Source organism: Triticum dicoccoides, unplaced genomic scaffold, assembly GCF_002162155.2.
Source record: "Triticum dicoccoides isolate Atlit2015 ecotype Zavitan unplaced genomic scaffold, WEW_v2.0 scaffold16939, whole genome shotgun sequence".
NCBI lineage: Eukaryota > Viridiplantae > Streptophyta > Magnoliopsida > Poales > Poaceae > Triticum > Triticum dicoccoides.
The window spans coordinates 89299-115435 of NW_021220634.1; the positions used below are offsets into that span (position 1 = coordinate 89299).

At 41.3% G+C, this 26137-nt stretch overlaps 7 non-coding genes across 7 annotated transcripts; all 7 read left to right on the top strand.

Moving 5' to 3' along the window:
- The first annotated feature begins 9071 nt into the window (after nucleotides 1-9071).
- Nucleotides 9072-9171, top strand: LOC119344458. Its single transcript, XR_005166688.1, has one exon. It is a non-coding gene; the product is annotated as a small nucleolar RNA R11/Z151 (small nucleolar RNA).
- A 155-nt stretch (nucleotides 9172-9326) lies between these two features.
- On the top strand, nucleotides 9327-9420 carry LOC119344453. Its single transcript, XR_005166683.1, has one exon. It is a non-coding gene; the product is annotated as a small nucleolar RNA Z152/R70/R12 (small nucleolar RNA).
- Nucleotides 9421-9476: 56 nt separating this feature from the next.
- Nucleotides 9477-9661, top strand: LOC119344457. Its single transcript, XR_005166687.1, has one exon. It is a non-coding gene; the product is annotated as a small nucleolar RNA Z112 (small nucleolar RNA).
- Nucleotides 9662-9711: 50 nt separating this feature from the next.
- Nucleotides 9712-9857, top strand: LOC119344454. Its single transcript, XR_005166684.1, has one exon. It is a non-coding gene; the product is annotated as a small nucleolar RNA snoR2/U65 (small nucleolar RNA).
- Nucleotides 9858-9921: 64 nt separating this feature from the next.
- Nucleotides 9922-10042, top strand: LOC119344452. The gene has a single exon (XR_005166682.1). It is a non-coding gene; the product is annotated as a small nucleolar RNA SNORD14 (small nucleolar RNA).
- A 221-nt stretch (nucleotides 10043-10263) lies between these two features.
- LOC119344456 lies at nucleotides 10264-10359 on the top strand. Its single transcript, XR_005166686.1, has one exon. It is a non-coding gene; the product is annotated as a small nucleolar RNA Z43 (small nucleolar RNA).
- Nucleotides 10360-10428: 69 nt separating this feature from the next.
- Nucleotides 10429-10512, top strand: LOC119344455. The gene has a single exon (XR_005166685.1). It is a non-coding gene; the product is annotated as a small nucleolar RNA SNORD34 (small nucleolar RNA).
- Nucleotides 10513-26137: the final 15625 nt, after the last annotated feature.

Below are 26137 nucleotides of genomic sequence, written 5' to 3' on the forward strand. Positions count from 1 at the left end.
TGATATCTTTCACTAACAACCACTCTTATTTTTGTAGGCATGGCTTCATCCGGTTCCATGACGAGGCCGTCGTGTGCCGACCGTGAAGACATGCCGAACAAGTGGGAGAATGCCAAACTGGACGCGGTGAATGAAAAGGATATGAAAACCCCATCATGTTGGTGTGGAGATGTTTGCAAGGTGAAGGTTTCCACCGACCGCAAGAAGTCATGGACGGAAGGGAGAAGATTTTGTGTGTGTCCCAACTATGCACATGATCGGGCGCTTCCAACAAACGCCTATGACGTACCACCGGTATGGACAAAGAGTAATCTCAATTTTTTTCCAACTTCAACTCATAATCCTAACAACAAATTTGTTTATCCTATGCAGTCACCGCCTCCTCTTTGCAAGTACTTCACATGGATAGATCAAGATGTTCCAGAGGATGTTAAAAAGGACCGATATCGAGATTGTCTTAGGAGGCAACGACTATTTGAAGAAGCATTTCAGAGAGGCTTGGATGAAGAGCGTCGTCGGAAGGAGAAGATGGAACGAAAGAAACACGAGCAGGAGAGGGCATGCAAAGAGAAGGTTTCTCGTGAAGAAGAGAGGGCGAGAAAGCTTGCAAGGGCTCGTGATGCACAAGAGGAGGATGAGGCACGTTACAAGAAGGGAAAAGGGCCCATGTTTCCTTAGTGATCTTGAGATGCATCTGTTGAAGTTGTATGTCTGAGATTGTTCGATGGTATTTCGTATGTCAGATACTTGATGATATTGTGATGCTTGAGACTATTCTGTGCCACTATGTATGAACTATTTGTGATCTTTAGTTGGCTGAAAAATTGTGAGACAAATTGTTACTGAAACATTGTCAGCTATATATGAATGTTGATTGTTTATTTATCTACTTTGTCTAACATGTTGCCTGTTTTTCATTTTGCAGAGGCTTCATCCCTACTACCATAGCCTATGGCGGTTGGATGTTGCAGCCTACCGTCGGAGGCAGCAGCGGTAGGCCCTGCATCTCACGCGGCTAGCCAGACACCTTGTCTGGTGGGGATCGAGAGGAAGGAATCCTACCGCCATAGCCTGTGGCGGTAGGGTGTGGTGGCCTACTGCCATAGGCAGTGGTGATAGGCCCTGCAACTCACGCGCCACACCAAACAAGGTGTCTGGCTCGGCGCGGCAGGAAGGGATCCTACCGCCACCGGCTATGGCGGTAGGGTGTGGTTGCCTACCGCCGGAGGCGGTGGCGTTAGGGGTTGATCCCTGCAAAACTACACAAGCAAAAGGTTAGAGATGGCAAATTTCCTTGTCAACTTTGTTGCACAAGGCAAAATGAAAAAAAATAAGAAGCAACACCGGTACTTAGTTCAAATGACACATATCATGTCCGATAATTGAAATAAGAAGCAACACCCGGTACTTAGTTCAAATGACATATATCATGTCCGAAAGTTCAAATGACACACATCATGCCCGGTAGAATCCTAAGCATAAATTCTCTACACCGGTAAAATGCTCCTAAACTTTTTGATACGCTCAATTTGTTCTTCACGCTCTAGATTTGGCCTGAGTTGAATATCATTGGGTCCAGCCCAATGGCATAGCACATCCTTCACGCCGCGGAACCAAGCCCATCGAGCACGTCGGTTCGGGTTCTCAGACACTCCCTGTTTGATTGCCCATCCAATAACCTGCCCGGGTCTTGATAAGTCGAGCTAGCGGAATTCATCAATGCTTACGGAGAACCCTATCTCCATTGCCAAAGAGTGTTTACAATCACCTTCCTTCTTCTCCACCTCATCAAGAATCTTCTCCTTTTCTTTCACGCGCTCTTTAGGGTACTCACAAACCATGTACGTGCTGAAATCCGTCCTAACCGCGTTTGCCTCCTCAACACTCTTAATCCATTGTTCAAGCTGCCTCATCATACTAACGCGTCGGTTTTATTCACACTTTTCATATAATATCTGCAAAGCCGACTTGTTTTCCATCCTACATGAATTCCATGTTAAGTAACTTCAAATGACATACATAAAAAGATAACTTAAATCAAGTCACAACAAACACATAGGTAGCTTCCTTAAAATATCATACGAGTACAAAGTTCTTAAGGAGTTCAAATAACAAAGGTTGCACTAAACATAAGGAGCGTTTCAACTAAAGCAAATAATAAAGGGTACATGCCATTATACTTCAAATGACTCTACGATATCATGTAGTTCAACCCCTTTTATTTCGCGTACGGACCCGGGTTGTAACAAATGACATCATTTCTTTCACGGACCCAAGCCTAACTAGAAGCCTGACTAGCTATTGGCGAAGATGGTTGCCTAACTAGCTAGTCAATGATCTGGCCAGGGTTTTTCAAGTCCATATCATGCACTTCATCCCTTGTACCGCACAATGCAATTTGCCTTGCAAGAGCACGTCTATGAAATTTCTCTTACTTCTTGAGCTTGCTTATGTTTTTCTGTTTAGCTTCATAGAACCCAACTTTGTCAGCATCGCACTCCGTCACATAGTACTTTGAAAAGTCTCTACAAGCCGCATTCAACGCATCGACGGCTTTGACCCACAGCTTCATCTTCTCCTCAATGATTTCACGTTGACGCTTCGCCGCCGCCGCCGCGGAAGGCTCAAAGAAGACGATCGCTCCCATCCTACAAGTCGAGGGGTAACTATAACGGTCATCGTAAGCATAACCTTAACCACTAACCCTAAGCACTAACCCCCACCCCACATTTGGTCTTCTCGCACCAAAAAACCAAAGGCATCATTATTATAGTCAACTTAAGTCATAAGCATAACCCTAAGCACTAACCCTAACCACAACCCTACTTTTTACTATGAAGTGTCATATCCACTAACTTGGCACTATAATAAGCACATATATAACCTTACAAATCAACTTGATAGTTGATTTAACACAAAATGACTAAAACTTAAGTCATATACATAACCCTAAGCACTAACCCTAACCACAACCCTAGTTTGTACTATGAAGTGTCAGATCCACTAACTTGCCACTAAGTAAGCACATATATAACCTTACAAATCAACTTGGTTGATTTAATACAAAATAACTAAAACTAGGGTTTGCAACAAAGTGAACAATGCAACCAAATGAGATGATTCCAACCAACAAAAGTGTGAGGGGTGATAGAGATACCTTCAAAGATGAAAATAGTCTGGATCCACCGGACAAACTCAAAGAATGAAGATGGATTTGGGGAGGGAGGTGAAAAAGAGAAGACCAGCTCGGGGAAGAAAGATGTTGAATGTGTGGGTCTGTAAGGGGGTGAGGGGTACCTTATCCTTTTTCTAGTGGCTGGGGTGAGGGTAGGACCCTACCGCCTTAGTCTCTGGCGGTAGGACTGTGTACCCTACCACCAGAGACTATGGCGGTAGGGTCCTACACTCACCCCAGCAACAGAAGAGAATTGTAAACATCAGTTTTGACAGTTTTTCAGAGCAAACAACATCATATATGCAATAGTTTTCACAGCATAATATAGAAGTTCATAACATGTAATAAATAGAGCACAAATAGTAGAAAATAAGTCTAACATAACACTTGAAATATAAGTCCTCAAGTGCAAAGCAAACTAAAAGCTCATGATAGTCCAACATGGCCAAACACTAGTTTAACATGCTCAGACACTAGTTCATCGTCCCTTTCTTCCTCTCTTAGAACACCCCTCATTCACGGTCTTCTTGCAGCGATAAGGAAGTGGCTTTTGGAACAGTGACAAGCTGAGTGGATCTTCATGAGGTTGAGAAACCCTTTTTGCTTGGGAGGCCGGTGGTGCATCCATCATTTGTGACATGTTCATCTCTTCCGGGGCTTCTTCGTCCTGCAAGTCCACCTCCTCTTCCTCCTCAGATTCACCGGAGTCGCTGCCACCACCGGCGTGGCTAGTATTAGCACCGGCGTGGCTAGAAGAAGTGGCGGCTCCACTTGCCTGCACCATCGATGTGCTCGGAGCATGCACATCTACGCACCCGGGCTTGCGCATCCAAGAATGCTGACCAGCTTCCGGCAACGTTTCATGAAACGCTGCAGCAACAACAACAACAGCAACAATAACAAAGAGACAAACATTTTTAATGCAACACGGTAAGGACTTGTGAAGTAAAAAGACTTGTGAAATAAAAAGAGAGTAAGGACTTCGAGTGCTTACTTTCACCGTTTCCCTCAAGGTAGCATTCGACTTCGGAGTCCCGGGGTTATGGATTAGTGCATTCGAGCCTTCAATGATACTTCTATTGAGCGCAAAAGTCTGAAAATTAAAAGTAAGCTCAAAAGTTTGCACAATAAAGATAATATGAATCCACTCTCAAAATAGGTTCACAAGACTTACCACTCTATCAGTCAAGGGCGCATACACTCTATGAGAACCTTGTGTACTTCTCACTATGGCGTCATACTCATCGTCCGATTCATTGTTTGCATCATGATCTGCGAGATCTGCGTCGGTCCACCTTGGCCTCAAACGCACCCGAAATCGCCTCCCATTGTCATACCACTTTAGATGAGTTCCTTTGTAATCCCTCATGTCCGCCAAAGTCATATCCGTCTCTCTAGAACCGAGCCTCTGCATCCACATCTTGACATACCTAGAATGGTATTGTCCCCACTCAAGCACATTCTGATTATTCTTTCGGTTCTGACTGCAAAGAATGACAACAACAGAGCATAAGAAACAATTTGAAACCTTGTATTGTTGGTTAACATAACCCCGGTTAGGTAACTCACTTGTGAAGCTCAAGTCCCCCCGTGCTTGCTGGCTCCGGTGGGGTGCGTCGCCTTATACCAAATTGCAAGGGCACTCGATGCGGTAGATGCCACTCGACAGCATAAATGCATATGAGAGGGCACCTGATGTGCCAAAGATGAGAGTCCCTAGTGCACATCTGGTTCAATGTGAAACCCCTATTTGCCTCATAAGGCCTCCAGTTAACCTATGAAAGAGCTATTAGTTTGCCCAATGCATTTAATGAAAGCTTAGGGAAATTATTGAATTGTATACCTGACGATATGTGAGGCTTTCCATCTTGTTGATAAAGTTCTTGTACAATGACTTGTTCTCGCTTCCAAAAATTCTAACCCTGTCCCAAGAGAATGCCACGGCGGGGAGTCGAAAAAAAATCATCTTCTTCGTCAAGGCCTACCCACATGTGCGGTGAAGGATGCTTTTTAGGATGCCCAACCGGCAAACGCTCCCACATTCAGACCAAGAGGCCCCAAATACATCCGCCCATGCATGGCTTCTTGGTGGTTTTCCTACATGTGACGTCGAGCTGCAAACCAACAATCAAACTGTGATTTCTTTATTCTTGTACATTTCTATTCACAAAAAAAAGAAGGAGAATATGTAGTACAATTCTGTTTTTCATACACTTGGCCTATAGCTAGGACTAGTGCTTGTTTACATCCTCCTAAGATTTTTTATAAAAGTTCATCTAGTAAAATGTACCAGAATAGAATTCTGGACTTGATGTCTTGTATGATCCTAAAATGACATTTATAAGAGTTGGAGGAGTGCTCTTTGTAGGAATTCATGAAAACATACTACCATGCTTAATGGATATTTGCATAACTTGTTACTTGACGATATAAGTAGGCGAGCCCAGCAGACCCCCAACTGTACTTCTCGTCCCAATCGGCCAAGAAGTCAAGAAACATCCAAGGAGCTACGTCTCCAGAGTAGTCTCCAAAGACCACCTGTGATAGGAGGTGCTACACGTACGCTCGAGCATACTGCTGCACGGTCTCCTCATTGGCATCTGCAGGGCATCCCGACCTATGCTGCTGGAGCCAAGGGAATGGGACGCCGTTTGTCCTGTTGTCAGTCCTTCCCTGCTCACTAGGAGAGGTCGAGCAATCACCGATGAGAGTGGTAACCCTCGCATGCTAGTTCTTGCTGTCCACTCGTCTGGTGAGAGCCTTGCCGTCAATGGGAAGCCCAATGATCATGGCAAAGTCCTCCAACGTCACCGTCAGCTCGCCACAAGGGAGATGGAAGCCGTGTGTCTCCGGCCGCCAACGATCAACGAGGACGGTGAGAGCTAAATGGCACATCAACGGCGGCACGCGCTTGAACTGAAGAACAAACGGTAGGAGCCCGACACGCTCAAAGTACGCTCGTAGCGCACGTCATATACCATCGGGTTTGCCGCGTGTGGCTCCTAAATCGCACCACAACAAGTTTCTGTACAAAATAAAGAAATATGTCAGAAACTTCCTTCAATTAAAAAACAAAAGCATGAAAATGTCAAAAGCAAGTCTGTCAAAATTGTTACCTCTCCACGCTCGATAGCACGGGCACGATGATCCTTGTCAAAAGCAAGGTCAAGCCCCGTATACAAATGCCCATTGTTCTCATCCTCGGCCATCCTAACACATATTTTTTTTCACTTATTAGCCAACATCGTCTATACATATGAATAGAAAAACTATAACCATACATCTTCAATTATAAACTGCAAAATATGAAAATACCATACTATTTATATGCATTCTCCATCACAACATTTGCAACTATATGAAATACACAAATTTTCACACTATGCATTAACCACCTACCAATTTTGCAAAAAAATCATCCTCACAATTTTGCAATACATTAACCATCTACGAATTTTGCAATGCCTTCATCCTCACAATCTTGCATTCACCATACAGAAAAATTTCTCATACAATTCATATCTACATAACAAAAAAAAAATGGACCAACATATATGCACTCACCAACATATCCTCACATATCTTGCAATGCTTTCACCCACACATCCTTACATAAGCCTATTACTAAATCATATACTACTAAACAACTAAAACATCATTAAAAAATCAACATCAAAATCTAGGTTGCACCTAGTGCCAAAAATAGCTTCAAAAATGAAAAAGCATTGCGAAAAGAGATTGGAGGGATTGGAGGAGCTTACCGGCCTCTTCGATTTTCCCCAAAGATCTGCAGAAATGGTGGAGGGAAGAGGGACATCGAGGGAATTCCCTATTCGCCGCTTACTGCGGCAAGTAGTCGTCGCTTCGCATAGGGAGCAGCTCACCCTGGGCCGGCCCATTTGAGTGGTTTCGCCTCGCAAGATGAAACGCAAAAAACAATAGCGCCAGTGATCGAACCTACGACCTCCAGTAGTAGTGCACACCGCGCTAGCCACCGCGGCAGGCTCGTGTATCTGTAAGAATAGCAATGTTAAAGAAACTAAAAGCGACGAAAAAACATTTGTTCCTTCTACCTTTTTTCTTCTATCTTATTCTGTTCTTTCTTTTTTCTCGTTTTCTTTGTTTTTCTTTTTAAATACTTTTGTACTTTTTCTTTGTAAGCTTTTCGAAAAGTTCAAATATGGTTCAGAATTTTCAAAAAGGTTCTTTTTGTCAAAAATTGTTCATATTTCTGAAATAGTGTTCACACTGACAAAAATTTGTTCACAATTCCGAATCATGATTTTTTTGTTTGTTTGTTCAGATTTTCAGAATTTTGTTCACATTTGAAATCTTTTTTAAATTAATTCAAAAAATGTTCGAGTTTCAAATCTTGTTCGCATTTTCAAAAAATGTTCACAATTCAAAATAATGTTCGCATTGCCAAATTTTGTTCAGAGTTACAAAAAATGTTCCCTTTCTCAAAAATTGTTCACATATCCAAAAATATGTTCGCTTTCTTCAAATTTTGTTCCAAGTTTTAAAAAATGTTCGAGTTTTCAATCTTGTTCACATTTTCAAAAAATGTTCACAATTCGAAATAATGTTCGCATTGCCAAATTTTGTTAGAGTTACAAAAAATGTTCCCTTTCTCCAAAATTGTTCACAGATCCAAAAAAATACGTTCGCTTTCTTCAAATTTTGTTCCAAGTTTCAAAAAATGTTCGCCTTTTCTATTTTTCGTTTAGAATTTTATGAACTGTGCTTGTTTTTCAAAATTTGTTCAACATTACAAAAAACTTTGCTGTTTTTCAAAAATTTGTTCACAGGTCAAAAAATGTTCAACATTTTAAAATAATTATTCGCTATTTTTGGAATTGTCCGCGTTCAAAAACAGATACAGGTTTTGAAAACGAACTGCGTTTTTCCTGGAAAAAAAAGAATGAACTGCGTTTGAACTTCTAAAAAAGTTTAGATCTGTCGTGGATTATGTTCTTATAGAGTTTGCTGCTTACTATTGGCAAAGAACGCTCAGTGGTGCAGTGGCTAGCGCACGCGGGTACTATTCGTGAGATCTTGAGTTTGAATCTCCAGCTGCCGTTAGTTTTTTGCGTTGTATTTTACGTCAGTACGTGCTCCTTCGTGGCCCGGCCCAAACGAGGCACCCCCTGTGCGAAGCCCCTCCAGTCTGCCGCAGAATGCGGCAGATAGGAGGTCCCGACATCGAGGGAGGGGATCGGGAGCAGCAGAGTGACGCCGCTCGCCTTTGTTCGAGACGAGGAGAGGAGGAAGAACGGGCTGGTGGGTAGGGTGAGGCCCGCCCGCAGCCACCAAGCAAAGAATTGCCTGTTCGACACCTATCGCCATCCGATCAGACGGTAGGGTGCGACATCCTACCGCCGCGGTCTGGTAGCCACTTATCCACGTCAGCACGACAGACGACGCTGTCGACGTTGACCCGGTCCCTACCGCTAGCGCCTGTGGCGGTAGGACATTTTAGCCTACAGCCAGCTCGGGTGTCGGTAGGAAAAGGGTCAGATTCGAAATTCTTTCTGGAGATGGGTCAGATGCGGCTAAAAGAGGGCAAAAGGGTCAAAACAGTGAATTTGGCCCCCAACACACACCTAACCCACGGGCCAGCTCATGCCCATCTCCAAACCGAACTCACGGGCCGTATTGAACTCTAAATCGGTCGTAACACAGCCCCGGCCCACTCACGAAGATCTCTCTTCGTCTTGCACGGCCTCGAAGGGAAACCTAGATCTATTTCTGCCCCTATATATATTGGCCGACCGAGAGCGAGCGTCAAATCCCAGCCCTGAACCCTAGCCGCAATCTGCCTCGACTTTTTTCTCAACCACATCCATGTATTTCTGTTTATCCATTCATCTATTTTACTGGTGTATGATAGGGGGGATAGCTTGTGATGATTCAGGTCCGAGAGGATCTTAGCGGATTTCGGTGAGGCGGATTCATCCGCCGTTGATCGATTCATGTTGTTACACACGCTGAAGCTTTCCCCTCGATTCGGTTGCCGATTCGTTGCCTTCTCTGGTGATTTATTTTAGTTTGTCGAGCCGCTGATCGATTCATGCTCCTACAAACGCTGAGGCCTTTTTCTCCGACGCTTCCGTTTTAGTTTTCATTCGCTTTTTGTTTTCTTCCATGATGCGACGCTATGATGATTCATATAGGTTTTCGGCAGTGGTGGCATCTGTCACCGTGAGCCATCAAACCAAAAACGACTTCTCTTTCCACTGAGCATCGCCATGATCCATTGTTCTTTCCTCGTCTGTTTTCGTTAGTTTGTTGAATTCTTCATGTCTCGGTGAAGAGCTCTGGACCATAGGAAGTGCCGTATGACACTGTAAAAAGCAGCTGTTTCTCTGCCGCTGCAAGTGCCTGTCCTCTTATCCTCACCTCTGTGGTTTGGTCTAGGATGGAAATACCCATTTGCACCCGCTTGATTCAGTTGTGTGAGTGATTTTAAACGGGTCTCTGACGGATTTCTGCTATTACTTCTTTCTCTTAACCTAACCTTTTGGTGTTTTTTGTTGGGCCCGATGCCACGTCTCCGGTAGCTGCAGCCTTGACCGGAGATGCTACATTGTGCCGAGAGAGAGTTCTTGGACGTTTCACATTTGATAGGAACCTGTGGCTGCAAATCAGTTGGTACACAGAGCCGTTTTTTGTGATTACATTTTGCGCTTGCATGACCATAATATAGTACTAGTTGCTGTTGGTGATTTGTAATTGGTGTAAATCAATGGTGATGATGATAAAACTTAGGCTTGTTTCTCAAAACATTCGCAGTTGCCGCCTAAGAGCTTTCGCCCTGCCAGGCTTGAGAGCTAATGCTGCTAATTCCTTCCTTGGATGTCTGAGCCATGTTGATTTCCCCTATTTAATCATGTTTTTTGGTGGCTTCTGTAGGATCTTGGTTTTAATCTGGGTAGAGAACAAATAATTTGTTATGTATGTTTAAAGGTGTGCATAGTGCAGCAGAGAGATATGCATGAATGGTAGAACCATGAAATCCCAGCTGCCTGCAGGGTTTTATACACAACAAATGAAATATTTTTACCCTCGTGGATGTTAAAATGAATTGAGGGCGGTGAAGATTGATATTTGGTCTCGTTCGTCGTAACTGGCATTTGTTTGCCTTGCCGACCATACTGCTATATCACCACCCATATTCTGAGTCCTCTGAATACATATTTTCCTTCTTTTTTGTTTTGATGCATATTCATTTTGTTGTTTCATTTTTTTTGTCATCTTACCTATGATGAGTTGCGAACTGTATTGCCTACATTGTTTGATCAAAACTTATGAGAAGCTCATGCAACGTCTGAGGATGAATAAGAAGACCAAAAAAAGTGTTGTCTTCTGAAATGAAACATTTTTTTGTTTACAATTTCATTTTGTTCTTATGATGCTGAATGATGTGCATGGTTCAAATGATCTACTCCCTCCGTTTGGAATTACTTGTCTAAGAAATGAATGTATGTAGATGTATTAATTGTTGTAGATACATCCATTTGTATCCATTTTTTTGAGAAGTAATTCTGAATGGAGCGAGTAACTGTGATTACTTGAACAAATAGTCTTTGCCCCTAGCTGCTGGCAATTACAGCAACTACTTCTGCTCTGCAATGTTGATTAGGATCATAACTGAATTAACTTATCCAACTGACCTGACAAATTTGACATAGTATCTGGATTCTGCAGCACCTTACCCTCTGCATGTCGCCAAGGAAGGCATTGTTACCGAACTTGCCCGATTGATATCTGCTGCAGGGCGATCTTGGCCTTCCACATCTGGTTGAACACTTTGTATGACCATAATAATATAACGAAGGGGTCTTTTAAGAGCTGTATTTTTTGTCATAAGAAGATATGAATTTTGTGTTTGTCTCCTAATGCCTGTTTGGTTTGTTAGTAACATTTGATTTTCCTGTCTTAAGGGTTGTTTGGATAGCAAGTATTAGGCGTTGGTTTATAGAAAGAGTTTTTAGCAAAACCAGTTTTACTATTTTTTCGGTTAAGAATGAGTTTGTATAACGTTTGGGTTGGAAAGTGTGTTTGATTTGATAGATTCAGAGTACTATTCCTATTCTACGGTGAGCTTCATATTCCCGTCACATTCGATCTCCGGATAGCCGATTCGCCTGCCGCCGGACGCACGAAATTACCGCCGTGAACACGAAATTACCTCTGTCCGAAATTACTTGTTATCAAAATGCATCTAGATATTACCATTTCAATGATAAATATCCTGACGGAGGGAATAGAACCTGCCCAGAGCGATCAATTCTACCGGCCGGCTGCAGTACCCATGAAACGTGTACATAGAAGCATAGCTACCGAGGGGAACAAGCTGGGTCGATTTGATCCGCCGGCTACGCTCAAGGAGCTTACCTTGGCGGCGACTGCAGATTCTGAATCCGCCGGCTACGCTCAAGGAGCTGACCTTGGCGGCGACTGCAGATTCTGACCTGATGAACATGCCCACGAGGATCAGCCAGAGAGATGTAGAAATCGCGTTTGAAATTCCTGGTTTATGGGAATCCAGTTTTGCATATCTGTGGATTAGTTAGGAGGCAAATGTGGTTTTAGCTGGTTAACAGTTCAACCGATTCTTTATTCCGTCTATCCAAACAACCCTTAGTATGGCTTTAACGTGACAAGGAGATCCAAACTAGAAAATCTTACACAGTACAAAAACCTTGGGAAACATGTTTCCCTAAACCTAGGAACAAACTGAATGAAACAAGAGAAACCTCTATGTCATGTCGTCTATAATAGCTCCAAATCGATTATCAACTATAAGGGCTCCAAATCGATTGCAGGTTAACCGCCTCTTTTAAAAAAGGCCTAGGTTTTCTTTGCCTCACGCCAGCAGCACTGTCGGTTAGCCTCTCCGGTGGGAGGGCTTCGTCTTTATATTTTGAATTTTGTTTTGAGTTTTGTTAGGATTTGTGCAGGAAGATGAGATGGCGGTGCCTCCCTAGCCCTTATTCTGGTGGTGCGTCATCATGGGATGTTCATGTGTTTCAAGTTTGATACTTGCTACTTTTCAACGACGGCGGTTGCTGTTCTAGTGCGCTGGTCTCATGGGGCCTTAGCAAGATGTTTTTTTTTGACTATTTAATGCTTCGGCAAGGGAGGGGCGATGATTGCAGCGCGCCTTCGGCTGCTTAGTGTTCCTAGTTGTCACTAGATGGACCAATGTGGTTATTTCTGGTGTTTGTTGTACTGTCATGACTCCAAAGATGACCCTTGAACTGGTAGACTCTGTTGGAAGCCATCCAATGTCGATCATTGTTTGTCAGTTCAGACCGATTTTCCTACAAATTGGAACCAAATGTTTTGAAGGTGGTGTTGTGAGAGTTCGGATAAGAAGGCGGATGTCCTTTGGTGGCGACAAAAATTCTCACTCTTCTTCGATCGTGTTGCTCTTCACCTAATTTTTGCTCTCGTCTCACACTCTTTTCTCCTGCTGAATTGGAGAAGAGCCTGTCGAGATGGAGGTGCTAGAGGATCATTGGAAGATCAATTGAGCACTGAAGGCCGCAAAGGAGGAAAAGAAAACAGAGGGCATGCCGGCGGTGTACGTGGTGGGCGTGCTAGTCATGAACAAGGTGAAGGTCACGGACTGGGTTGCGGTGCCCTAATAGTGTTGCCCATTGTACAAACCCGCCATGGCTGGAGCATTGCAAGGCTCTGTACTTCTACGCCGCCAAGCAGCTTGGTAGGCAGTCCGCGGCAACCGTCGCTGAGAAGTGCCTTTCATTGTACACGTAAATGCGTTGCTGCTGTTCTTCTTGGATTGTTCTTCGTTGCAGTCCGTGACAACCGTTGCTCAGCAGTGCCTTTCATCGTACACGTAAATGCGGTGCTGCTGATCTTCTTGGATTGTTCTTCGTCGCAGCTTTTCGGGCACAACCGACTGGCGGGGAGTAGATGGGTGCCCGCACGTGGTTCGCTGTTATGCCTAAAGCGAGGGAGCCATCGTATGATGACGCGGACATGAAGATGTTCGGCCCAATCTAGCAACTACACCCAAACACAGCCACGTTACACCCAATCCTAGCAAGATTGGGTTGCTGGATAGCAGAAGAAGGATGATGATCCAAATGATTTTGTCGGTGATTCGAAGGAGAGGGGTGGAGGAGAAAGCTTCAATATGCGGGAGGACGAGCTGTTGTGCGATCCATGGTTGGCCACTAGTCTCAGTCCGATTCATGACACAGAGCAAAAGGGCACAATGTTTTGGGCCAACATTCACACATGGTTTCATGAACAAAAGCATTCCGTGCCCTACTCTGACACGATCATCCGCAATCGTGAATCAAAGTCCCTCAACCATTGATTGTACACCATCCAAGAGGCCGTTTGGAAGTATTGGAACCACTTGAAGCATCTCATCGCATGATGGCCTAGTGGTGTGCAAATCATCGAGCAAATAAATTCATTTGGCCGAATATGTTTACTTTCATAGCCGGATATGCATAGTTTTGTTGATCATTAGATATGCATACTTTTGTTGGTCACTTGCCAGATATGCATAATTTTGTTAATCACTTGCCGAATACGTGTAGTCATTGACAATGTTTTATTTTGTAACCTTCTCGTGCATGTACGGTGTTAAGAAGTTGGAGAAGAAAAACTTCACCATCACGCGTTGTTGGTTGAAATTGAATGGGCAACCATTAGATCAATCTAGGGATGACAGCTTAACTGCTTAAATTATTATACATACCATTAGATCAATCTAGGAATGATAGCTTAATTGCGATGCATATTTTAGGACAAAATAATGCTAAACATGATTAATGATGGTCAAGAGCCTTTAAATTTTGATTTGGGGATACTAATTCCTCCTTGTTTAAAGTCGGGCAAACATCATGCGCTAAAAAGAAGAATATAGACAAGCCTAGAGCTCCATTATTCACAACTTTAAATATGTGTTGTTGTTTGAATGTTGGTTGGGCACAAGCATGGACCCTATACGTTAAACCGAGCAAAACGACGTCAAATATTGGTCAAAAGCCATAAACTCTACCATGACCAAATGCACTATGTGAAGTTGCACCCTATCCATAGCGACCACAATGAGGGCTCTCTCCAACATAGATTGTCCACCATCCAAGAGAACGTTAGCAAGTTTGTTGGTTTCTACAAGAAAAGTGGTAGGCCGGAACAAAAGTGGCATTGGATTACAAAGTCATGAAACTTTGGTGGCGAGTTTCTACCAACAAACTGAGAAGAAGCCTTTCACTTTGTCCCATTGTTTGTTGAAATTGAATGGAAAAGCAAAGTGGCAAACTGTTGTTAATGAGATCCACAATGGCACTAAGAAGTTGAATAAACATGATGGCACTAGCTCCAATCAATTGCTTCCATTGAACGATGACAAAAATGTGGATGGACGGACATACAAGCCACCGTGCCAAAGAGGAACCAACAGATGATGGGAAACAAGTGGAGGAGAGAGGCAAGCAAAGTGGTCACCAGAACATAAGGGGAGGAGATCCGAAGAACCTTCAGAGAACTTCTTAGTTTTGGTCCTTTCATCTCCATTATCATCTCATCCTTCACTATTGTAAGAGGAATTCCAAGTTGTGAGAACAAGTTGTAACTCTATTCATACTCATTTGGAGATGAAAGCTATTTGAGTTATCCATTTCATCTTATTGTGGACCTTCACGATATTATCGGTATGGTTTTCATGGGTTTAATCTCTGGTGTGATTGGTTTCTCGCTTATGACGCGTGATTAATTCCTCCTAGGTGTGGGAAATTTAGGTACGTGGTAAGATTCATTTGTGCTTGGTCTATATGACGTCATTTGTGTTTGTAGTCTTATGATCTGTCTAGTAAGTTGTTATACTGGGGCGAACCCTATGCGTGTAGTCCAATTTAAGGGCCCAGGCAACACGATCTCAAGAATTACATAGGTAACACATTATTTAGGAAATCTGCGAGCTCTGACGTGACATGTGGAGACATCTATGAGAACCGAAGACAATATGAGATAACGGTGATCCACGAAAACTTAATGTTTGGTTCCAGTCCAAGGACCTTAATTGTGGAGACAACCACTGTGTGCCAACGACAAAGCAGGACCATCGAATGAAATGTAATCGTGAGAGGAGTTCCAAGACTTTAAGGTGATCCGCCTACAGAATAGACATATCAAATACTATGAACATGATACAAGGTAACTGGTATTACCGTCACACTAGCACACTTGATATATACCATGAGATGAATTCTCTCCACGCCTAATCTCTCCATTGCAGGAAACACAACTCTACTTTCACGTTTATTTATGTTATTTACTTTCAATAGTTTTTACTGTTGTTACTATAAACCTTTTATCCTTATCACTCTGGCTTATCCGTCCACTAGGACAGTGATGAGTGATATTTTTACACTCATTCTTCCTTTGTTAAGACCGATATATTTCATTAGAACCAAGATATTCGCTCTGATATTACTAATAATGATTAATGACTGCAAATGATTCAAAAAATCCTCTCTTTGATGTGTTTCCACAGGAAATGGGCTAAAAAGGGAAGAAATGATTTGAGAATATGGAAGGGGGTGGAAATGGAGCAAGAAGGAATCAACAAGAGGCGCGCCAGAAGAAACAACATGAAAGACGGAGTTCGATACAACCACATGCAATCATATAAGCGGTCGTTTGACGTGGATTCCAAGGCGTCTCATCCACCCAAACGACTTTTATAAAGGGGACCCATCAAAATGTCAACAACACATCGTCAAGCAAGACAGAATAGAACCATCGTCACCCCACTTCACAAACCCTAGCCGCTGCCATTTCCATCTCCATAGCCACCATCACCACTATAGTCCATCTCCCCCTAGTTCATACGTGTAATCGTGCATCACACAAGGCATCCATTGTAAGACATATTTGAATCAATCAATATTCAAGATGTGTTCTTCTTGCAATCTAATCTTCACGTGTGAGTAGTTCGGTAAGGTATCGGTTGAGGCATAGGCCTTGCAACCCTCTATATTTGTTGTAGGGATCAATGGAAGGGCTTTCAATTAACATCCCGTATGTGTGAAATAAAATTGTTCCGTAGGTATCTCTTGTCTTGTCCGTGATCTTCATCCCTACAGACACGCAGGATCATGGAGATCGATGCACAGAGAGGCTAAGGGTAGGAAGAACTTGAAGTGTCATTCCGAACAACAGTGACAAAAGGGTTTAGTACGGTGATGCGGATCCAATCCTTGGGGATTCATGAGGTGTAGTCATTAAATGCCCAAAGCTCTTATCTGATTGTTTTAATCTTAATTATCGAGGCAACCCCACGCCGTGGATATGGCCTTCGGTAGGAAAACTAATTCTTGATGCAAGACTCGTGCCGGTCAAGATGTTATTTGGACACACCCCCACTTCGGTTCGTAACAAGCACATCTTGATGGCCGACTTCTAGCGCACAAATTAAGATCATATTTGGTCCCAACACAAATACATGGCTGTAAGCATAAAGACCTTATACCTGTACCTATTTTTATTTCTAGTGTTTGAATCATCATTTGCTTGATTGATCCGGTCAAAAGCCCAAATTGATCCTTTAACAAAAGCTTGCTAGAGACCATTGCTTCAAGGGAGCCTTCTTCTCATGGGTTTCATAACCCAACGCCATCTCTGGGGAAATAGGTGGATGATACTTTCTGTTCCTTTGTCGGATCACTAAAAGGAGGTATCAAGCCCTTTTTTTGGGCCGTTGTCGGGGAGTAGTTTAGTGTTCCTAGTCTTTGTGTTTAGAGCTTCTGTTAAAGTTCAATTTCAGTTTTTGTTTTAGTTTAAGTTTTATTTTTGTTGCAAGTCTTGTCAGTTGAAACCCCCCAAAAAGATTGCCATGGCTCGTAATCTTGGAAGTTTTTCTACTCCCATCAATAACTTCATGCGTGAAATGCTACCTCCTGAGCTTCCGTTGGTTTTTCCCTTGAAGAGGAAAGGGTGATGCAGCAAAGTAGCGTAAGTATTTCCCTCAGTTTGAGAACCAAGGTATCAATCCAGTAGGAGACAACGCACAAGTCACCGAATACCTGCACAAACAATCAACAACTTGCACCCAACTCGATAAAGGGGTTGTCAATCCCTTCACAGTTACTTGCAAAAGTGAGATCTGATAGAGATAAATAAACGGTAAAGTAAATATTTTTGGTATTTTTGGTTTATAGATTGGAAAGTAAATATTACAAAATAGTAGATCGGAAACTAGTATAATGTAAAATAGAACTTATATGATGGAAAAGAGACCCGAAGGCCATAGGTTTCACTAGTGGCTTCTCTCAGGATAGCAAATATTACAGTGGGTGAACAAATTACTGCCGAGCAATTGATAGAAATGCGCAATCTTATGACGATATTTAAGGCAATGATCATGAATATAGGCATCACGTCTGTGTCAAGTAGACCGAAACGATTCTGCATCTACTACTATTACTCCACACATCGACCGACTCCTGCCTGCATCTAGAGTATTAAGTTCATAAAGAATAGAGTAACACATTAAGTAAGATGACATGATGTAGAGGAATTAAATCAAGCAATATGATGAAAACCCAATCTTTTTATCCTCAATGGCAACAATACAATACATGCCTTGCTGCCCCTACTGTCATTGGGAAAGGACACCACAATATTGAACCCAAAGCTAAGCACTTCTCCCATTGCAAGAAAGATCAATCTAGTAGGCCAAATTAAACCGGTAATTCAAAGAGACTTGCAAACATATCAAAACATGCATATAAGAATTCAGAGAAGAACCAAATAGTATCCATAGATAATCTCATCATAAATCAACAATTCATCGCATCTCGGCAAACACACCACAAAAGAATATTACATCGAATAGATCTCCAAGAACACCGAGGAGAACATGGTTTTGAGAATCACAGAGAGAGCAGAAGCCATCTAGCTATGGACCCGTAGGTCTGTGGTAAACTACTCACGCTTCATCGGAGAGGTAATGGTGTTGATGTAGAAGACCTCCGTGATCGAATCCCCCTCCGGCAGGACGCCGGAAAAGGCCCCTAGATGGGATCTCACGGGTACAGAAGGTTGCAACGGTGGAAAAGTGGTTTCGTGGCTCTCTTGGATGTTTCTAGGGTATAAGAGTATAATAGGCAAAGGAGCTAGGTCAGGAGACCCATGAGGGGCCCATGAGGTAGGGGGCGCGCCCTCCTGCCTCGTGGCCGCCTTGTTCCATCTCTGATTTCATCTCCAAGTCTTCTGGTTTCCTTCTGGTCCAAGAAAGATTATCGCGAAAGTTTCATTCCATTTGGACTCCGTTTGGTATTCCTTTTCTACAAAACTCTAAAATAAGAAAAAACAACAGAAACTGGCACTGGGCTCTCGGTTAATAGGTTAGTCCCCAAAATAATTTAAAATAGCATATAAATGCCTATTAAACATCCAAAACAAATAATATAATAGCATGGAACAATCAAAAATATAGATACGTTGGAGACGTATCAAGCATCCCCAAGCTAAATTCATGCTCGTCCTCGAGTAGGTAAATGATAAAAACAGAACTATTGATATGGAATGCTACAAACATATTTATCCATGTAATTTTCTTTATTGTGGCATGAATGTTCAGATCCGAAAGATTCAAAACAAAAGTTCAATATTGACATAAAAATAATAATACTTCAAGCATACTAACAAATCAATCATGTCTTCTCAAAATAACATGGCCAAAGAAAGTTATCCCTACAAAATCATATAGTCTGGCTATGCTCTATCTTCATCACACAAAATACTTAAATCATGCACAACCCCGATGGAAAGCCAAGCAATTGTTTCATATTTTTGATGTTCTCAAACCTTTTCAATCTTCACGCAATACATGAGTGTGAGCCATGGATATATCACTAAGGTGGAATAGAATATGGTGGTTGTGGAGAAGACAAAAAGGAGAAGATAGTCTCACATCAACTAGGCGTATCAACGGGCTATGGAGATGCCCATCAATAGATATCAATGTGAGTGAATAGAGATTGCCATGCAACGGATGCACTAGAGCTATAAGTGTATGAAAGCTCAAAAAGAAACTAAGTGGGTGTGCATCCAACTTGCTTGCTCACGAAGACCTAGGGCATTTTGAGGAAGCCCATCATTGGAATATACAAGCCAAGTTCTATAATGAAAATTGCCACTAGTATATGAAAGTGACAAAATAGGAGACTCTCTATCATGAAGATCATGGTGCTACTTCGAAGCACAAGTGTGGAAAAAGGATAGTAACATTGCCCCTTCTCTCTTTTTCTCTCATTTTTTATTTGGGCCTTCTCTTTCTCTTTTTATGGCCTTTTTTTATTTTTATTTCGTCTGGAGTCTCATCCCGACTTGTGGGGGAATCATAGTCTTCATCATCCTTTCCCCACATGGGACAATGCTCTAATAATGAAGATCATCACACTTTTATTTACTTAGAACTCAAGAATTACAACTCAATGCTTAGAACAAAATATGACTCTATGTGAATGCCTTCGGTGGTGTACCGGGATGTGCAATGATTCAAGAGTGACATGTATGAAAGAATTATGATCGGTGGCTTTGCCACAAATACGATGTCAACTACATGATCATGCAAAGCAATATGACAATGATGGAGCGTGTCATAATAAATGGAACGACGGAAAGTTGCATGTCAATATATCTTGGAATGACTATAGAAATGCCATAATAGGTAGGTATGGTGGCTGTTTTGAGGAAGGTATATGGTGGGTGTATGGTACCGGCGAAAGTTGCGCGGCACTAGAGAGGCTAGCAATGGTGGAAGGGTGAGAGTGCGTATAATCCATGGACTCGACATTAGTCATAAAGAACTCACATACTTATTGCAAAAATCTATTAGTTATCGAAACGAAGTACTACGCGCATGCTCTTAGGGGGATAGATTGGTAGGTAAAGACCATCGCTCGTCCCCGACCGCCACTCATAAGGAAGACAATAAATAAATAAATTATGCTCCAACTTCATCACATAGAGGTTCACCATACGTGCATGCTACGGGAATCACAAACTTTAACACAAGTATCTCTCAAGTTCACAACTACTCCACTAGCATGACTCTAGTGTCACCATCTTCATATCTCAAAATGAACAAAAAGAATCAAACTTCTCATAGTATTCAATGCACTTTATATGAAAGTTTTTATTATATCCATCTTGGATGCCCATCATATTAGGACTAAATTTATAATAAAAGAAAATTACCATGCTGTTCTAAAAGACTCTCAAAATAATATAAGTGAAGCATGAGAGTTCAATAATTTCTATAAAACAAAACCACCGTCGTGCTCTAAAAAGATATAAGTGAAGTACTAGAGCAATATTGTCTAGCTCTAAAGATATAAGTGAAGCACCTAGAGTATTCTAATAAATCACGATTCACGTGTGTGTCTTCCAAAATGTGTGTACAGCAAGGATGATTGTGGTAAACTAAAGAGCAAAGACTCAAATCATACAAGATGCTCCAAGCAAAACACATATCATGTGGTGGATAAAAATATAGCCTCAAGTAAAGTTACCGATAGACGAAGACGAAAAAGGGCATGCCTTCCGGGGCATCCCCAAGCTTAGGCTTTTGGTTGTCCTTGAATATTACCTTGTGGGGCCTTGTGCATCCCCAAGCTTAGGTTCTTGCCACTCCTTATTCCATAGTCCATCAAATCCTTACCTAAAACTTGAAAACTTCACAACACAAAACTCAACAGAAAATCTCATAAGCTCCGTTAGTATAAGAAAATAAATCACCACTTTAAGGTACTGTTGCAAACTCATTATTTACTTATATTGGTGTAATATCTACTGTATTCCAACTTTTCCATGGTTCATACCCCCTGATACTACCCATAGATTCAACAAAATAAGCAAACAACACGCGAAAAACAGAATCTGCCAAAAACAGAATAGTCTGTAGTAATCTGTAACTCCCGAATACTTATGTAACTATAAAAATCCTACCAAAATTTGAAAACCTGAGAAATTTGTGTACCAATCCAGATAAAAAATAATCAGATCAAAATCACGTTTCTGTCAATTTTCAAAACTAATTTACTAAGCATAAAAGTTTCTGATTTTCAGCAGGATCAACACAACTATCACCGTAAGCTATCCTAAAGGTTTAACTTGGAACAAACACTAATTAAAACATGAAACCACATCTAACCAAAGGCTAGATGAATTATTTATTACTAAATAGGAACAAAAAGCAAGGAACAAAAATAAATTTGGATTGCCTCCCAACAAGCGCCATCGTTTAACACCCTCAGCTAGGCATAAAAACGTGAATAGATCTAGGTATTGCCATCTTTGGTATGCAATCCATAAGTGGATCTCATAATAGATTCATAAGGCAATTTAATTTTATTCTCAGGAAAGTGTTCCATGTATTTCCTTAATGGAAATTGGAATCTAATGTTTCCTTCTTTCATATCAATAATTGCACCAATCGTTCTAAGGAAAGGTCTACCAAAAATAATAGGACATGTAGGATTGCAATCTATATCAAGAACAATGAAATCTACGGGAACATGATTCCTATTTGCAACAATAATAACATCATTAATCCTTCCCATAGGTTTCTTAATAGTGGAATCTGCAAGATGCAAATTTAGAGAACAATCATCAAATTCACGGAAACCTAACACATCACACGAAGTTTTTGGAATCGTGGAAACACTAGCACCCAAATCACACAAAGCATAACATTAATAATCTTTAATCTTAATCTTAATAGTAGGTTCCCACTCATCATAATTTTTTCTAGGGATAGAAACTTCTAATTCAAGCTTTTCTTCAAAAGATTGCATCATAGCATCAACGATATGTCTAGTAAAAGCTTTGTTTTGATTATAAGCATGAGGAGAATTTAACACGGATTGCAAAAAGGAAATACAATATATTAAATAACAATTATCATAATTAATTCCTTGAAATCCAAAAGAGTGGGTTCATTGCTACTTAAAGTCTTGACCTCTCCAGTCCAACTTTTATCAATTTTTGCATCTAGATCTAAAAACTCGAATTATTGGGACGCCTTTTAACTAAAGTTGACTCATCTCCAGTCCCATCTTTATCAATATTCATATTGGAAAACAAAGATTTAATAGAGTCACATCAATCACTTTTAGATCTTCATCATTATTATCATTAAAACTAGAAGAACACGCTTTTACAAACCAATCTTTCTTAGCACGCATCTTAGCGGTTCTTTATTTGCACTCATCAATGGAAATTATCATGGCTTTGAGAGACTCATTGATATCATGCTTAGGTGGGATATATCTAAGTTTCAAAGAATCAATATCAAGAAAAAATTTATCCACGTTCCTAGCCAAATCATCAATCTTGAGAATTTTTTCTTCAATCAAAGCATTGAATTCTTTTGCGAACTCATAAATTCTTTAACACTATTCTCAAAATCAGAGGGCATCTTATTAAAATTTCCATAAGAGTTATTGTAGGAATTACCATAATTATTAGAGTAATTACTAGAACACGACCTAGGATTAAAATTGCCTCTATATGCGTTGTTACCAAAATTGTTCCTACCAACAAAATTCACGTCTATAGATTCGTTATTATTCTCAATCAAAGTGGACAAAGGAATATCATTAGGATCAGAAAGAACACTTTTATTAGCAAATAATTTCATAAGTTCATCCATCTTTCCACTCAGAACATTAATCTCTTCAATCGCATGAAACTTTTTACTAGTGGATCTTTCGGTGTGCCATTGAGAATAATTAACCATAATATTGTCTAGGAGCTTAGTAGCCTATCCTAAAGTGATTTCCATAAAAGTGCCTCCTGTGGCCGAATCTAAAAGATTTCTAGAAGCAAAATTCAATCCGGCATAAAATTTTTGTATAATCATCCACAAATTCAAACCATGTGTAGGGCAATTACGTATCGTCAATTTCATCCCGTCCCAAGATTGTGCAACATGCTCATGATCAAGTTGCTTAAAATTCATAATGTTGTTCCTAAGGGAGATGATCTTAGCGGGAGGAAAATACTTAGAGATGAAAGCATCTTTACACTTATTCCACGAATCAATACTATTTTTAGGCAAAGACGAAAACCACGTTTTAGCACGATCTCTAAGCAAAAACGGGAATAGCTTCAATTTAACAATATTATTATCCACATCTTTCTTCTTTTTCATATCATACAAATCAACGAAATTGTTTAGATGGGATGCGACATCTTCACTAGGAATGCCAGAAAATTGATCTTTCATAACAAGATTCAACAAAGTGGCATTAATTTCACAAGATTCAACATTAGTAGTGGGTGCAGTTGGAGTGCTAATAAAATCATTGTTGTTGGTATTGGAAAAGTCACACAATTTGGTATTATCTTGATCCATCGTGACAAAGCAAGCAATACAACACAAGCACACAAGAAGCAAGCGAAAAATACAAATGGAAGAGGGTGAAGAAAAGGCAAATCTTTTCAAAAATCGTTTTGGAGGTGGGGGAGAGGAAAAATGAGAGGCGAATGGCGAATAATGTAATGCAAGGGAGAATAGTTTATGATGGGTACTTGGTATGGCTTGACTTGACGTAGATCTCCCCGGCAACGGCGCCATAAATCCTTCTTGCTACCTCTTGAGATTGCATTGGTTTTTACCTTGAACATGAAAGGGTGATGCAGCAAAGTAGCATAAGTATTTCCCTCAGTTTGAGAACCAAGGTATCAATCCAGTAGGAGACAGTGCACAAGTCACCGAATACCTGCACAAACAATCAACAACTTGCACCCAACGTGATAAAGGGGTTGTCAATCCCTTCACGGTTACTTGCAAAAGTGAGATCTAATAGAGATAGATAAACGGTAAAGTAAATAATTTTGGTATTTGTGGTTTATAGATTGGAAAGTAAAGATTGAAAAATAGTAGATTGGAAACTAGTATAATGTAAAATAGAACTTATACGATTGAAAAGAGACCCGGGGGCCATAGGTTTCACTAGTGGCTTCTATGAAGATAGCAAATATTACGGTGAGTGAACAAATTACTGCCGAGCAATTGATAGAAAAGTGCAAAGTTATGACGGTATCTAAGGCAATGATCATGAATATAGGCATCACGTCCGTGTCAAGTAGACCGAAACAATTCTGCATCTACTACTATTACTCCACACATCGACTGACTCTTGCCTGCATCTAGAGTATTAAGTTCATAAAGAACAGAGTAACACATTAAGTAAGATGACATGATGTAGAGGAATTAACTCAAGCAATATGATCAAAACCCCATCTTTTTATCCTCGATGGCAACAATACAATACGTGCCTTGCTGCCCCTGCTGTCACTGGGAAAGGACACCGCAAGATTGAACCCAAAACTAAGCACTTCTCCCATTGCAAGAAAGATCAATCTAGTAGGCCAAACTAAACCGATAATTCGAAGAGACTTGCAAAGATACCAAATCATGCATATAAGAATTCAGAGAAGAACCAAATAATATTCATAGATAATCTGATCATAAATCCACAATTCATCGAATCTCGGCAAACACACCTCAAAAGAATATTACATCGAATAGATCTCCAAGAACATCGAGGAGAACATGGTATTGAGAATCAAAGAGAGAGAAGAAGCCATCTAGCTACTAGCTATGGACCAGTAGGTCTGTGGTAAACTATTCACGCTTCATCGGAGAGGTAATGGTGTTGATGTAGAAGCCCCCCATGATCGAATCCCTCTTCGACAGGACGCCGAAAAAGGCCCTAGACGGGATCTCATGGGTACAGAAGGTTGCGGCGGTGGAAAAGTGGTTTTGTGTCTCTCTTGGATGTTTCCAGGGTATAAAAGAATATATAGGCGAAGGAGCTAGGTCAGGAGACCCATGAGGGGCCCACGAGGTAGGGGGCGCACCCTCCTGCCTTGTGGCCACCTCGTTGCGTCTCCGACTTCATCTCCAAGTCTTCTGGTTTCCTTCTGGTCCAAGAAAGATCATCGCAAAAGTTTCATTCCATTTGGACTCCATTTGGTATTCCTTTTCTGCGAAACTCTAAAATCGGCACAAAAAAACAGAAACTGGCACTGGGCTCTCGGTTAATAGGTTAGTCCCCAAAATAATATAAAATAGCATATAAATGCCTATCAAACATCCAAAACAGAAAACATAACAACATGGAACAATCAAAAATTATAGATACGTTGGAGACGTATCATGAACCCATTGCACAACTTGGGATTCCAGCCACTAAGTATGAGATCAAACCGAACTTAGTTTCCATGGTTCAACACGACCAATTTGGAGGCTCCGCTTCTGAAGATGCTGGTATGCACTTGCATAATTTTACCGAACTGTGCAACATGACATACATTAAGGATTATTACCCTCGCGCTTTGAAGTTGCTCCTATTTCCTTTCTTCCCGAGAGGAAAAGCAAAAGAATGGCTTCTAGCTCTAGCTAGAGGCAATATAACTTCCTGTGTTGATTGTTGCAGCATATTTTTACTCAAGTTTTGCCCACCTGCAAAAAATATGCAGCTTCGTTCTTAGATTACAGGTTTCAAGTAGGAAGAAGGTGAGCCGCTAGCGCTTGCGTGGGATGGAATCAAATAAGCCATAAGGAATTGTCCTAACCATTGAATGGAGGAATGGTTAATCCTTCTTATGTTTTGTAATGGTTTAAATCATGTCGAGGAAAGTTGCATGGAAAACAAAAAACTGTCTATGCACACGCAAGATCTATCCATGGAGAAGCATAGCTACGAGAGGGGGAGAGCATCTTCATACCCTTGAAGATCGCTAAGTGGAAGCGTTTATCAACGCGGTCGATGTAGTCGTACACCTTCACGACCCGTCTTGATCAAGTATCGAATGTACGACACCTCCGCGTTCAGCACACGTTCAACTCGATGACGTCCTCACCTTCTTGATCCAGCAAGAGGGGCGAAGTAGTAG